Source organism: Triticum urartu, chromosome 6A (genome assembly GCF_056163025.1).
Source record: "Triticum urartu cultivar PI428250 chromosome 6A, HENAU_Tu73, whole genome shotgun sequence".
NCBI lineage: Eukaryota > Viridiplantae > Streptophyta > Magnoliopsida > Poales > Poaceae > Triticum > Triticum urartu.
The window spans coordinates 227,801,988-227,815,735 of record NC_141878.1 but is presented as its reverse complement, the minus strand read 5'-3'; positions in this window follow the sequence as shown (position 1 = coordinate 227,815,735).

The following is a 13,748-nucleotide window of genomic DNA, read 5'->3' as shown; positions in this document are numbered from 1 at the left end:
TTGATCTTCACACCAAAGTTGGTTGAAGCCCTCGAGGAAAATCGTTTGAAGACTTCCTGCACTTCATGTTTCTAAGTAACAATGTATACCCATGTGTATCTGCTATGTCTTGAGCTTGCGTTGGTTTTCCCCGAAGAGGAAGGGATGATGCAGCAGAGTAGCGTAAGTATTTCCCTCAGTTTTTGAGAACCAAGGTATCAATCCAGTAGGAACCCACGCTCAAGTCCCTCGTACCTGCACAAAGCGATAGCTACCCGCAACCAACGCGATTAGGGGTTGTCAAGCCCTTCACGGTCACTTACGAGAGTGAGATCTGATAGATAAAATATTTTTGGTATTTTTGATATAAAGATGCAAAGTAAAAAGTAAAAGCAAAGTAAATAGCAAAACAACATAAAAGTGATGGAGATTGATATGATGAGAATAGACCCGGGGGCCATAGGTTTCACTAGTGGCTTCTCTTGAGAGCATAAGTTTTCTACGGTGGGTGAACAAATTACTGTTGAGCAATTGACAAAATTGAGCATAGTTATGAGAATATCTAGGCATGATCATGTATATAGGCATCACGTCCGTGACAAGTAGATCGAAACGATTCTGCATCTACTACTATTACTCCACTCATCGACCGCTATCCAGCATGCATCTAGAGTATTAAGTTAAAAACAGAGTAACGCTTTAAGCAAGATGACATGATGTAGAGAGATAAATTCATGCTATATGAAATAAACCCCATATTTTTATCCTCGATGGCAACGATACAATACGTGTCTTGATGCCCCTTCTGTCACTGGGAAAGAACACCGCAAGATCGAACCCAAAGCTAAGCACTTCTCCCATGGCAAGAACTACCAATCTAGTTGGCCAAACCAAACGGATAATTCGAAGAGACTTGCAAAGATAACCAATCATACATAGAAGAATTCAGAGAAGATTCAAATATTGTTCATAGATAGACTTGATCATAAACCCACAATTCATCGGTCTCAACAAACACACCGCAAAAGAAGAAGATTACATCGAATAGATCTCCACAAGAGAGGGGGAGAACATTGTATTTAGATCCAAAAAGAGAGAAGAAGCCATCTAGCTGCTAACTATGGACCCGAAGGTCTGAGGTAAACTACTCACACTTCATCGGAGGGGCTATGATGATGTAGATGCCCTCCGTGATGACGGCCCTCTCCGGCAGAGCTCCGGAACAGGCCCCAAGATGGGATCTCGTGGATACAGAAAGTTGCAGCGGTGGAATTAGGTTTTTGGCTCCTGTTGTGATCGTTTTGGGGTACGTGGGTATATATAGGAGGAACGAGTACGCCGGTGGAGCACCGAGGGGCCCACGAGGCAGGGGGCGCGCCCCCCACCCTCGTGACCGCCTCTTTGACTCCTTGGAGTAGGGTCCAAGTCTCTTGGATCACGTTCGGTGAGAAAATCACGTTCCCGAAGGTTTTATTCCATTTGGACTCCATTTGATATTTTTTTTCTCCGAAATACTGAAATAGGCAAAAAACAACAATTCTGGGCTGGGCCTCCGGTTAATAGGTTAGTCCCAAAATTAATATAAAAGTGGAAAATAAAGCCCAATATAGTCCAAAACATTATATAATATAGCATGGAGCAATCAAAAATTATAGATACGTTGGAGACGTATCAGGCATCCCCACGCTTAATTCCTGCTCGTCCTCGAGTAGGTAAATGATAAAAAGAGAATTTTTGATGCGGAGTGCTACTTGGCATAATTTCAATGCAAAATTTCTTAATTGTGGTATGAATATTCAGATTCAAAAGATTCAAGACAAAAGTTTATATTGACATAAAAATAATAATACTTCAAGCATACTAATAAAGTAATTATGTCTTCTCAAAATAACATGGCCAAAGAAAGTTATCCCTACAAAATCATATAGTCTGTCTATGCTCTATCTTCACCACACAAAGTATTTAAATCATGCACAACCCCGATGACAAGCCAAGCAATTGTTTCATACTCTAACTTTTCAAAACTTTTTCAATCTTCACGCAATACATGAGCGTGAGCCATGGACATAGCACTATGTGGAATAGAAGGGTGGTTGTGGAGAAGACAAAAAGAGGGGAAGATAGTCTCACATCAACTAGGCGTTTCAATGGGCTATGGAGATGCCCATCAATAGATATCAATGTGAGTGAGTAGGGATTGCCATGCAACAGATGCACTAGAGCTGTAAGTATATGAAAGCTCATCAAAAGAAACTAAGTGGGTGTGCATCCAACTCGCTTGCTCACGAAGACCTAGGGCAATTTGAGGAAGCCCATCATTGGAATATACAAGCCAAGTTCTATAATGAAAAATTCCCACTAGTATATGAAAGTGACATAACGAGAGACTCTCTATCATGAAGATCATGGTGCTACTTTGAAGCACAAGTGTGGTAAAAAGATAGTAACATTGTCCCTTCTCTCTTTTTTTGTTTGGGCCTTTTCTCTATTTTTTATGGCCTCTTTTTTTCGTCCGGAGTCTCATCCCGACTTATGGGGGAATCATAGTCTCCATCATCCTTTCCTCACTTGGGACAATGCTCTAGAAAATGATGATCATCACACTTTTATTTTTCTTACAACTCAATAATTACAACTCGATACTTACAACAAATATGACTCTATATGAATGCCTCCGACGGTGTACCGGGATATGCAATGAATCAAGAGTGACATGTATGAAAGAATTATGAATGGTGGCTTTGCCACAAATACGATGTCAACTATATGATCATGCTAGCTATATGACAATGATGGAGTGTGTCATAATAAACGGAACGGTGGAAAGTTGCATGGCCATATATCTCGGACTAGCTATGGAAATGCCATGATAGGTAGGTATGGTGGCTGTTTTGAGGAAGGTATATGGTGGGTGTATGATACCGGCGAAAGGTGCGTGTATTAGAGAGGCTAGCAATGGTGGAAGGATGGGAAAAAGTGTATATAATCCATGGACTCAACATTAGTCATAAAGAACTCATATACTTATTGCAAAAATCTAGAAGTTATCAAAGCAAAGTATTACGCGCTTGCTCCTAGGGGGATAGATTGGTAGGAAAAGACCATCGCTCGTCCCCGACCGCCACTCATAAGGAAGACAATCAATAAATAAATTATGCTCCGACTTCATCACATAACGGTTCATCATACGTGCATGCTATGGGAATCACAAACTTTAACACAAGTATTCTTTAAATTCACAACTACTAAACTAGCATAACTCTAATATTATCACCTCCATATCTCGAAACAATTATCGTGCTTCAATCTTCTCTTAGTATTCAACGCACTCATAAGAAAATTTCACATATCTTGAACACCAAGCATATTTATATTAAGAAAATTACCATGCTATTAAGACTCTCAAAATAATTTAAGTGAAGCATGAGAGATCAATAGTTTCTTTAAAAAAAACCACCACCGTGCTCTAAAAGATCTAAGTGAAGCACATAGAGCAAAATTATAACGCTCAAAAGATATAAGTGAAGCACGTAGAGAAAAACTACATAGCTCAAAAGATTTAAGTGAAGCACATAGAGTATTCTATCAAATTTCAATTCAAGCATGGATCTCTAAAAAGGTGTGTATAGAAAGGATGATTGTATCATACTAACAAACAAAGACACAAATAATACAAGATGCTCCAAGCAAAACACATGAATAAAAATATAGCTCCAAGTCAATTACCGATGGAAGTGGACGAAAGAGGGGATGCCTTCCGGGGCATCCCCAAGCTTTGACTTTTTGGTGTCCTTGGATTATCTTGGGGGTGCCATGGGCATCCCCAAGCTTAGGTTCTTGCCACTCCTTGTTCCATAATCCATCAAAAGAACTCACCCAAAACTTGAAAACTTCACAACACAAAACTCAAAATAGAAAACTCGTGAGCTCCGTTAGCGAAAGAAAACAAATGACCACTTCAAGGTACTGTAATTAACTCATTCTTTATTTGTATTGGTGTTAGACCTACTGTATTCCAACTTCTCTATGGATTATAAACTATTTTACTAGCCATAGATTCATCAAAATAAGCAAACAACACACGAAAAACAGAATATGTCAAAAACAGAACAGTCTGTAGTAATCTGTAGCTAGCGCAAAATCTGGAACCCCAAAAATTCTAAAATAAATTTCTGGACGTGAGGAATTTATCTACTAATCATCTGAAAAAAGAATTAACTAAATAGTACTATTCAAATAAAAATGACAGCAGTTCTCGTGAGCGCTAAAGTTTCTGTTTTTTACAGCAAGTTCAATAAGACTTTCCCCAAGTCTTCCCACCGGTTCTACTTGGCACAAACACTAACTAAACACAAAAAACACAACCAAAATAGAGGCTAAATAATTTATTTATTAAATAGTATCAAGGATAAATATTGGGTTGTCTCCCAACAAGCTCTTTTCTTTAAAGCCTTATAGCTAGGCATTGATAATTTTAATGATGCTCACATGAAAGACAAGAATTGAAGCACAAAAGGAGCATCATAAAGCATGTGACAAACACATCTAAGTATAACATACTTCCTATGCATAGGCATCTTATAGGCAAACAAATTATCAAGGCAAGCAAAAACTAGCATATGCAAGGAAGAGGAAAGAAACAATAGCAATCTCAGCATAACGAGAGGTAATTTAGTAACATGAAAATTTCTAGAAACATATTTTCCTCTCTCATAGTAATTACATGTAGGATCATAAGCAAATTCAACAATATAGATATCACATAAAATATTCTCAACATGATCCACATGCATGCAAGGTTGGCACTTTTCCAAAATAGTGGGATTAACATTAACTAAAGTCATGACCTTCCCAAACGCACTTTTATCAAAAACTTCATAAGATTGAACATTCTCTAAATATGCGGGATCTAAAGTTGACATTCTTCCAAACCCACTTTCAATATTATTGCAAATATTATAATCAATCTCATATTCATCATGGGGTTTAAATAAATTTTCAAGATCAAAAGAAGAATCACCCCAATCATAATCATTGCAACAAGTAGTAGACATAGAAAAACTAGCATCCCCAAGCTTAGGGTTTTGCATCTTATTATCACAATTGACATCAAGAGAATTTATAATAAAATCATTGCAATCATGCTTTTTATTCAAAGATCTATCATGAGTCACTTCATCATGATTTTCAGATTTACGGACTTCAGTCAAAAGCTTATAAAGATAATCTAGTGCATCCAAATCACTAGGAATTGGTTCATCATAATTGGATCTCTTAAAAAGATTGGTAAGCGGATGAGGATCCATAGATATTAGCTTCTCTGTTTAGTAATAAATAAACGCTATTCCAACCATATGAGCAAAAAAAAAAGCAAGCGGGCAAAAGAGGCAAACAGAGAGGGAGGATAGAGAGAGGGCGAATAAAACGGCAAGGGTGAATTGGGGGGAGAGGAAAACGAGAGGCAAATGGCAAATAATGTAATGCGAGAGATAGGGATTGTGATGGGTACTTGGTATATTGACTTTTTGCGTAGACTCCCCGGCAACGGCGCAGGAAATCCTTCTTGCTACGTCTTGAGCTTGCGTTGGTTTTCCCCGAAGAGGAAGGGATGATGCAGCAGAGTAGCGTAAGTATTTCCCTCGGTTTTTGAGAACCAAGGTATCAATCCAGTAGGAGCCCACGCTCAAGTCCCTCGTACCTGCACAAAGCGATAGCTACCCGCAACCAACGCGATTAGGGGTTGTCAAGCCCTTCACGGTCACTTACGAGAGTGAGATCTGATCATGTATATAGGCATCACGTCCGTGACAAGTAGATCGAAACGATTCTGCATCTACTACTATTACTCCACTCATCGACTGCTATCCAGCATGCATCTAGAGTATTAAGTTAAAAACAGAGTAACGCTTTAAGAAAGATGACATGATGTAGAGAGATAAATTCATGCTATGTGAAATAAACCCCATATTGTTATCCTCGATGGCAACGATACAATACGTGTCTTGATGCCCCTTCTGTCACTGGGAAAGAACACCGCAAGATCGAACCCAAAGCTAAGCACTTCTCGCATGGCAAGAACTACCAATCTAGTTGGCCAAACCAAACGGATAATTCGAAGAGACTTGCAAAGATAACCAATCATACATAAAAGAATTCAGAGAAGATTCAAATATTGTTCATAGATAGACTTGATCATAAACCCACAATTCATCGGTCTCAACAAACACACCGCAAAATAAGAAGATTACATCGAATAGATCTCCACAAGAGAGGGGGAGAACATTGTATTTAGATCCAAAAAGAGAGAAGAAGCCATCTAGCTGCTAACTATGGACCCGAAGGTCTGAGGTAAACTACTCACACTTCATCGGAGGGGCTATGATGATGTAGATGCCCTCCGTGATGACGGCCCTCTCCGGCGGAGCTCCGGAACAGGCCCCAAGATGGGATCTCGTGGATACAGAAAGTTGCAGCGGTGGAATTAGGTTTTTGGCTCCTGTTGTGATTGTTTTGGGGTACGTGGGTATATATAGGAGGAACGAGTACGCCGGTGGAGCACCGAGGGGCCCACGAGGCAGGGGGCGCGCCCCCTACGCTCGTGACCGCCTCTTTGACTCCTTGGAGTAGGGTCCAAGTCTCCTGGATCACGTTCGGTGTGAAAATCACGTTCCCGAAGGTTTTATTCCGTTTGGACTCTGTTTGATATTCTATTTCTTCGAAATACTGAAATAGGCAAAAAACAGCAATTCTGGGCTGGGCCTCCGGTTAATAGGTTAGTCCCAAAAATAATATAAAAGTGGAAAATAAAGCCCAATATAGTCCAAAACAGTAGATAATATAGCATGGAGCAATCAAAAATTATAGATACGTTGGAGACGTATCAGTATCGAGAGTAATCATCAACAATAACAAAGCCATAGAGAGATGCATCATTTGTGACTGCTGAGTAATTATTAGGACCAAAGAGGTCCATGTGAAGCAATTGAAATGGTCGAGTGGTGGTCATGATAGTCTTCGCTGGATGCTTGGCCTTGGTCATCTTCCCAGCTTCACAGGCTCCGCATAAGTGATCCTTGATGAATTTGACATTCTCAATGCCAATGACATGCTTCTTCTTCGCAAGCGTGTGCAAATTCCTCATGCCTGCATGACCAAGTCATCGATGCCAGAGCCAACCTTCTGAAGCTTTTGCATGTAGGCACAAGGCTGGTTGTGGTCCTGTAGAGAAATGAACAATATACAAGTCTCCTCTCCTAAAGCCTTCGAAGACTTTGGAATTGTCAGCTTCCATGATCACAACACAATGATACTTGCCAAAGACAACTACCATATCAAGATCGCAAAGCATTGAGATAGACATGAGGTTGTATCCTAAGGACTCGACAAGCATGACTTTGTCCATGTGTCAATCCTTTCAGATCGCAACCTTACCTAGACCCAATACCTGACTTTTGCGTTTGTCAGCAAAGATGATATGCTTCAGATGCGATGGTGATAAGGGAGCATCCATCAATAGATTCTTGTCGCCAGTCATGTGATTTGTACATCCACTATCGAGGACCCACTCAGTGGCTTTGGGTTGATCATCCTGCAGATGAATTAGTGCAACTTACGAACTCATATACTTCATCAGTGAAGAATATGACATCAATTCATCAGATCAATTTAATCAAGTAACAGAACAGATAAAGCAGTATGAGGATGTGAGAAATTAAAGTTCATTTCTTCATGATTAGCCTGCGTCCTTTTAGGCACACTCAGGTCTCTAGCAAATTCTTCAGACAATTATGTACGTCTGGAGACCTGACCCTGTAGAAGAGATTAGTTCTTTTTCTTCACCACCCACATCTGAAGAGGTGGCAAAGAGTTCATCACTCTGCAAGCTCCAGACGAGAAAGGGGGCATAGAAGGCAGTCCATTTCGTTTCACATAAGAGGAGTTAGGATAAGCATATGAATAAGCAGAGAAATTCTTCGAGGACTTATGAACATAATGATTACAAGAATAGTGCTCATATTCATAGCCCTTGGCTCTTCCCTGTGAAACAGAGTTGTTAGCACGATGATATTCATATGGGGACTTTGATCCTTTTGAGGAATTTGGTCCATATGAAGAATTTGATCTGGGGTTCCTATTCTTCACAGGTGGTGTCCTGAGGACATTCACCTGAAGACTTTCAAGGCACTTTTCGGGAACCCAGATTTTCTTCATAGGAGGACCGTTCCTACAATTTGTGCCAACATATCTAGCAAATACTTCACCATTCTGATTTTTGAACAGTTTATAGTTGGAGTCAAATGACTCATCATCAGAACGAGGAGATTCACATGCAAAGCCAGATAAGTTAGATGGATCAACTAGAGGTCCCTTTGCAGCAACCCATGAGGTTTTGGGGTACTGCTCAGGCTTCCAATATGTACCATCAGCATTGAGTTTCCTCTCGAAGGCAATACCCTCTTTCCTAGGGTTCCTGTTGAGGATCTTCTGTTTAAGCACATCACAAAGAGTCTGATGCCCTTTGAGGCTTTTGTACATGCCTGTTATGTACAATTCCTTCAGCCCTGCATCGTTAGTGATACTAGCAATGTCCTCAGATGAGGAATTAGTGATAGCAGAGGCAGGTGAAGAATTTGAAACATTAGCAGCATTTGAACATTCATGTGAAGAATTAGCAGATTCACGTTTAATGCACTTCAAGCATGGAGGAACAAATTCTTCCTGAGAAGCGCTGATTTGTTGAGCAAGTAATGAATCACGCTCCTTCTGAAGATCTTCATAACTCACTCTTAGCTTTTCAAGATCTTGCTTTCTTGTAAGAAATTCATTTGAAAGCTTCTCATGATCAGATAAGAGAGTGTTATGATGACCTTGAAGGTTGTCAAACCTAGACTGAAGTCTCTGAAGATTTTTAGTCAAGGTTTTAGTGTGATCCGTTTCTTCACCCAACATATCATCACTTTGTCTAGCATGTTTTGAACCTTTTCAAAAGCCTTTTGTTGTTCTACAACAATCTTAGCAAGTTTGGAGTAGCTGAGTTTGAGGTTTTCATTAGATTAATTCTCACTTGATTCAGAGGAGGGGTATTTGAGTACCTTGGCACCTTTTGCCATGAAGCAATAGGTGGGATCATAGTAATCATTGTTTCCATCAGCCTTGTTGGTGAAGCCATTTTCTTCAGAGTTGAAGATGGACTTGCTGATGAAAGCAGTAGCGAGAGCCAGGCTCGCCACACCAGACTCAGACTCCTCAGATGCCTCCTCTTCCTCATGTTCCTCAGATTCAGCCTCAGAGTCCATTTCCTTGCCAATGAACGCCCGAGCCTTCTTGGAGCTGCTCTTCTTGTAAGATGAAGACTTTGATGATGAAGATTTTGAGGATTTCTTCTTTTTCTTCGCATCATCAGGATTGTATTTCTTCTTCTTTGATTCCTTTTCCCACTGAGGAAAATCTTGAATGTAGTGTCCAGGTTTCTTGCATTTGTGACAAAGCCTCTTCTTGTAGTCACTAGATGAGGAATCATTGCTCCTTGAGGATTTTCCAAAGCGACCACATCTTGAGAACTTCTGGAATTTCTTCACGAGCAGTGCTAGCTCATGGCTTAGTTCTTCAGGATCACCAAGGCTACTACCAGAATCTTCATCTTCAGATTGAGACACTGCCTTGGCCTTCAGGGCACGTGATCTGTCGTAGCATGAACCATAGAGATCTCTCTTCTAAGCAAGCTGGAACTCATGAGTATTTAGCCTCTCGAGGATATCAGCGGGATCAAGTGACTTGTAATCAGCACGTTCTTGTATCATGAGTGCCAGAGTATCAAATGAGGAATCAAGCGATCTCAACAATTCTTCAACACCTCATGGTCGGTGATGTCAGTGGCACCAAGTGCTTGAAGCTCATTTGAGATGTTAGTGAGGCGATCGAAGGTTTTCTGAACATTTTCATTGTCGAGTCTTTTGAAGCGTGAGTGAGTCCTGGATTAGGGGGTCTCCGGACAGCCGGACTATATCCTTTGGCCGGACTGATGTACTGTGAAGATACAAGATTGAAGAGTTCGTCCCGTGTCTGGATGGGACTTTCCTTGGCATGGAAGGCAAGCTTGCCAATACAGATATGTAGATCTCCTCCCTTGTAACTGACTCTGTGTAACCCTAGCCCCCTCCGGTGTCTATATAAACCGGAGGGTTTAGTCCGTAGGACAATATACAATCATACCATAGGCTAGCTTCTAGGGTTTAGCCTCTACGATCTCATGGTAGATCAACTCTTGTAATACTCATATCATCAAGATCAATCAAGCAGGACGTAGGGTTTTACCTCCATCGAGAGGGCCCGAACCTGGGTAAACATCATGTCTCCTGCCTCCTGTTACCATCCGCCTTAGACGCACAGTTCGGGACCCCCTACTCGAGATCCGCCGGTTTTGACACCGACATTGGTGCTTTCATTGAGAGTTCCACTTTGTCGTCACCGTAAGGCTCGATGACCCCTTCGATCATCGGTAACGATGCGTTCCGGGGTGATGTTTTCCTCCCTGGATAGATCTTCGTATTCAGCGGCTTCGCACTGCGCGCCAATTCGCTTGGCTACCTGGAGCAGATCGAGAGCTACGCCCCTGGCCATCAGGTCAGGTTCGGAAACTTAAACTACGTTGCCGAAATACGCAGAGACTTGATCTTCGATGGATTCGAGCCCATGTCAGGTGCGCCGCACAATCACGATTAGCATGACCTAACTCTGTCGTTGGATAATGTTTGGGACATCGCATGTGCAACTACTCCGGCCTTCAATCTGGAGCGAATTGCGCCATCCGAGGACGGAGGGATAGACCCCGCCATGGAGGCCGCACTCTCAGTGGCGATGGAGCCGGATACTAACTTCACCCCTTACAAGAGCCGTGTCGCCGAACCACTGGATTCGTCTCTGGCCACGGACTCCGAGCCGCCTGCATCCGTGCCTATCGAATCCGACTAGGCGCCGATCATGGAGTTCACCTCAGCGGATATCTTTCAGCACTCGACTTTCGGCGATGTGCTAAATTCATTAAGGTCTCTCTCCTTGTCAGCAGAACCTTGGCCGAACTATGTCCGGCTAGAATGGGATGCGGACGACGAAGAAATTCACTGCCCACCCACCACCCACTTAGTAGCCACTGTCAACGATTTAACTGACGTCCTCGACTTCGACTCCGAAGACATCGACGGTATGTATGCCGATGCAGGCGACGAACAGGAACCACCGCCCACAGGGCGCTGGACCGCCACCTCATCATATGATATATACATGGTGGACACCCCCAAAGAAAGCAATGGTGACGAGACAGTGGAGGATGACTCCTCCAAGAAGCAACCCACACTACAAAAAAAGACACATCCTTGACATTTTGGGCCGAATGAAATTTTTTTCTGTCATACATATGACACTTCTATGACGATAATTGTGACAAAACCCGGTATCATCATAGATGTGGTGGGCTCCTACTTCTATGACAAAAAATCATGACAGAAAATGGGCTTTTCATCCTGGGCGGGCCGGAGACGCAGCTGCATGACATTCTTTGGGCCGTCCATGACGAAAAAAACCGTTGTAGAAGCGAGGGCGAGGAAAATTTCGGGGAGTTCCCGGTTACGATGGGAGGTCGGGGGCCGAGCGATGCGAGTTTCTCTCGTACACGTACGCGCGTGTGTGCGAGTTGTTGGCTCTAATTGAACCCAAGCGAGGCATTCGGCTCTAACTGAACCCGAGCGATTGCACTGTAGGCTACGCATTACTGAACCCGAGCAATCGATCGATGGCTGTTAACTGAACCCGATCGAGCGATTCCTTCGCTACTGCTGCTAACTAAAGCCGATCGATTGGATGAACAGTGAGCATTGTGGGGGGCGGGGGTTGGATGAACAGTGAGCGGTGGCGTTGCCTCTAGATGAACAGGACCCCATGGTGTGGAGGGCTGGATGAACAGTAGATGGTGGAGGGGTGGGTTAACAGTAGCCGATGGAGTAGCGCGCGGAGGAGGCTGGATGAACAGGATCCCGTGGAGGCTGGAGGAGGTCGACGGTGGAGATGAACAGTATCCCGTGGAGTCCCATTTTGTGGTACGCCACACCCCTCTCGATGAACAGGACCCCCGTTTCGACCGTAGGAGGTCCGTTTCGTCCGTTTTGCGGTACTCCACACCCCTCCCGATCAACAGGACCCCTGTTTCGACCGTAGGAGGTCTGTTTCATCCGTTTTGTGGTACACCACACCCCTCCCGATCAACAGGACCCCCGTTTCGATCGTAGGAGGTCCGTTTCCTCCGTTTTGCGGTACGCCACACCCCTCCCAATCAACAGGACCCCCGTTTCGACCGTAGGAGGTTTGTTTCCTCCGTTTTGTGGTACGCCACACTCCTCCTGATCAACAGGACTCCCGTTTTGACCGTAGGAGGTCCGTTTCCTCCGTTTTGCAGTTCGCCACACCCCTCCCCATGAACACGACGCATTCCGTTACCTCCCCATGAACACGACGCATTCCGTTGCCTCCCCATGAACACGACGATGACGATGTTTCTCCATTCCGACCCAGCCATGTACACGAGCCCTCGCCGTACGTATGCGCGAGTAGGCATTCGAGACCCTGCCCGTATGTATGTACGTGGCCGTATTTTCTTTCTTGCACCCTTGCCGATGTACGTACGTGTACATGCTACGTGCGCGCCTCCACTACGATATGTACACGCCTCTACTACGACACATGCGCGCCTCTACATCGACCAGTATATATGTACGTACACGTTCGCAACCAGAAAGGCAATGCTACGTACGCTTCGACCAGGTGGGTCCCGACTATCAGGCACTTCCTTGCCTACGAAGATGTAGCTGGTGGGTCCCAACAGTCAGGGGGGTGAATCGTTTTGGTTTTTTTGCCCGGACGCACTTTCTTGCATGCGAAGATGTAGCTGGTGGGTCCCAGCAGTCAGGGGGCAAATCTTTTTTTGCCCGGACACACTTCCTTGCATGCGCAGGTGTAGCTGGTGGGTCCCAGCAGTCAAGGGGGAAACTTTTTTTTGTGAAATATGGTGGCCCGTCCGGCGTGTCCCTGGTGTCAGGTGGAGGAATCATTATTTTCCGCATAATAAGGAGACACTTCCTTGCAGCCGCCATGGACCCAACTGTCAGCCTCTCCACATACAGTCCATGTCCGATGGAAGTCGTTCCTTGACCATGTTGACCACGCCACGCCGAGAGCACCGTGCCTAGGAAGGGAACGACGCAGAGCCGGTGAAGACGCGGCAGTGAATGCCCACACGGTGAGGAGTATGAGGGTTCACTTGTTTGGCTGTGGTGTGAGGCTGCCATCGCCGCAGGGCCTGGCTAGCGGTGGGAATAGTAGGGGCGGTGAGGCCTCCGCGGCAGCACAGCCGGCCACGGGAGGCAGGAGCAGGCGGCACGACCGGCGCTGCTTTGGGCGGCTGGAGCAAGAAGAACAGAGGTTGAAGAAGCACTAAGGCCGTTGGATGGACATCGTACGGTCACTGGAGCTAGAATCGTTCATATTGACTAAGTTGACAAAGCCCTCCGTCCCCGTCAACTTAGTAGGCCCACAAGTCAGCCTCCCACCAAGGTGGGTCCCAGCTAGCAGGGGCAGTATTCATTTTTTTGTGCGTAATAAGGAGCCACTTCCGATGGGTCCGAGCTGACAGTGGGGGGAACGTTTTTTCGCGAAATACGGTGGCCCGTCCGGTGGGTCCCAGCAGTCGGGGGGGAAACGTTTTTTCGGGAAATAAGGTG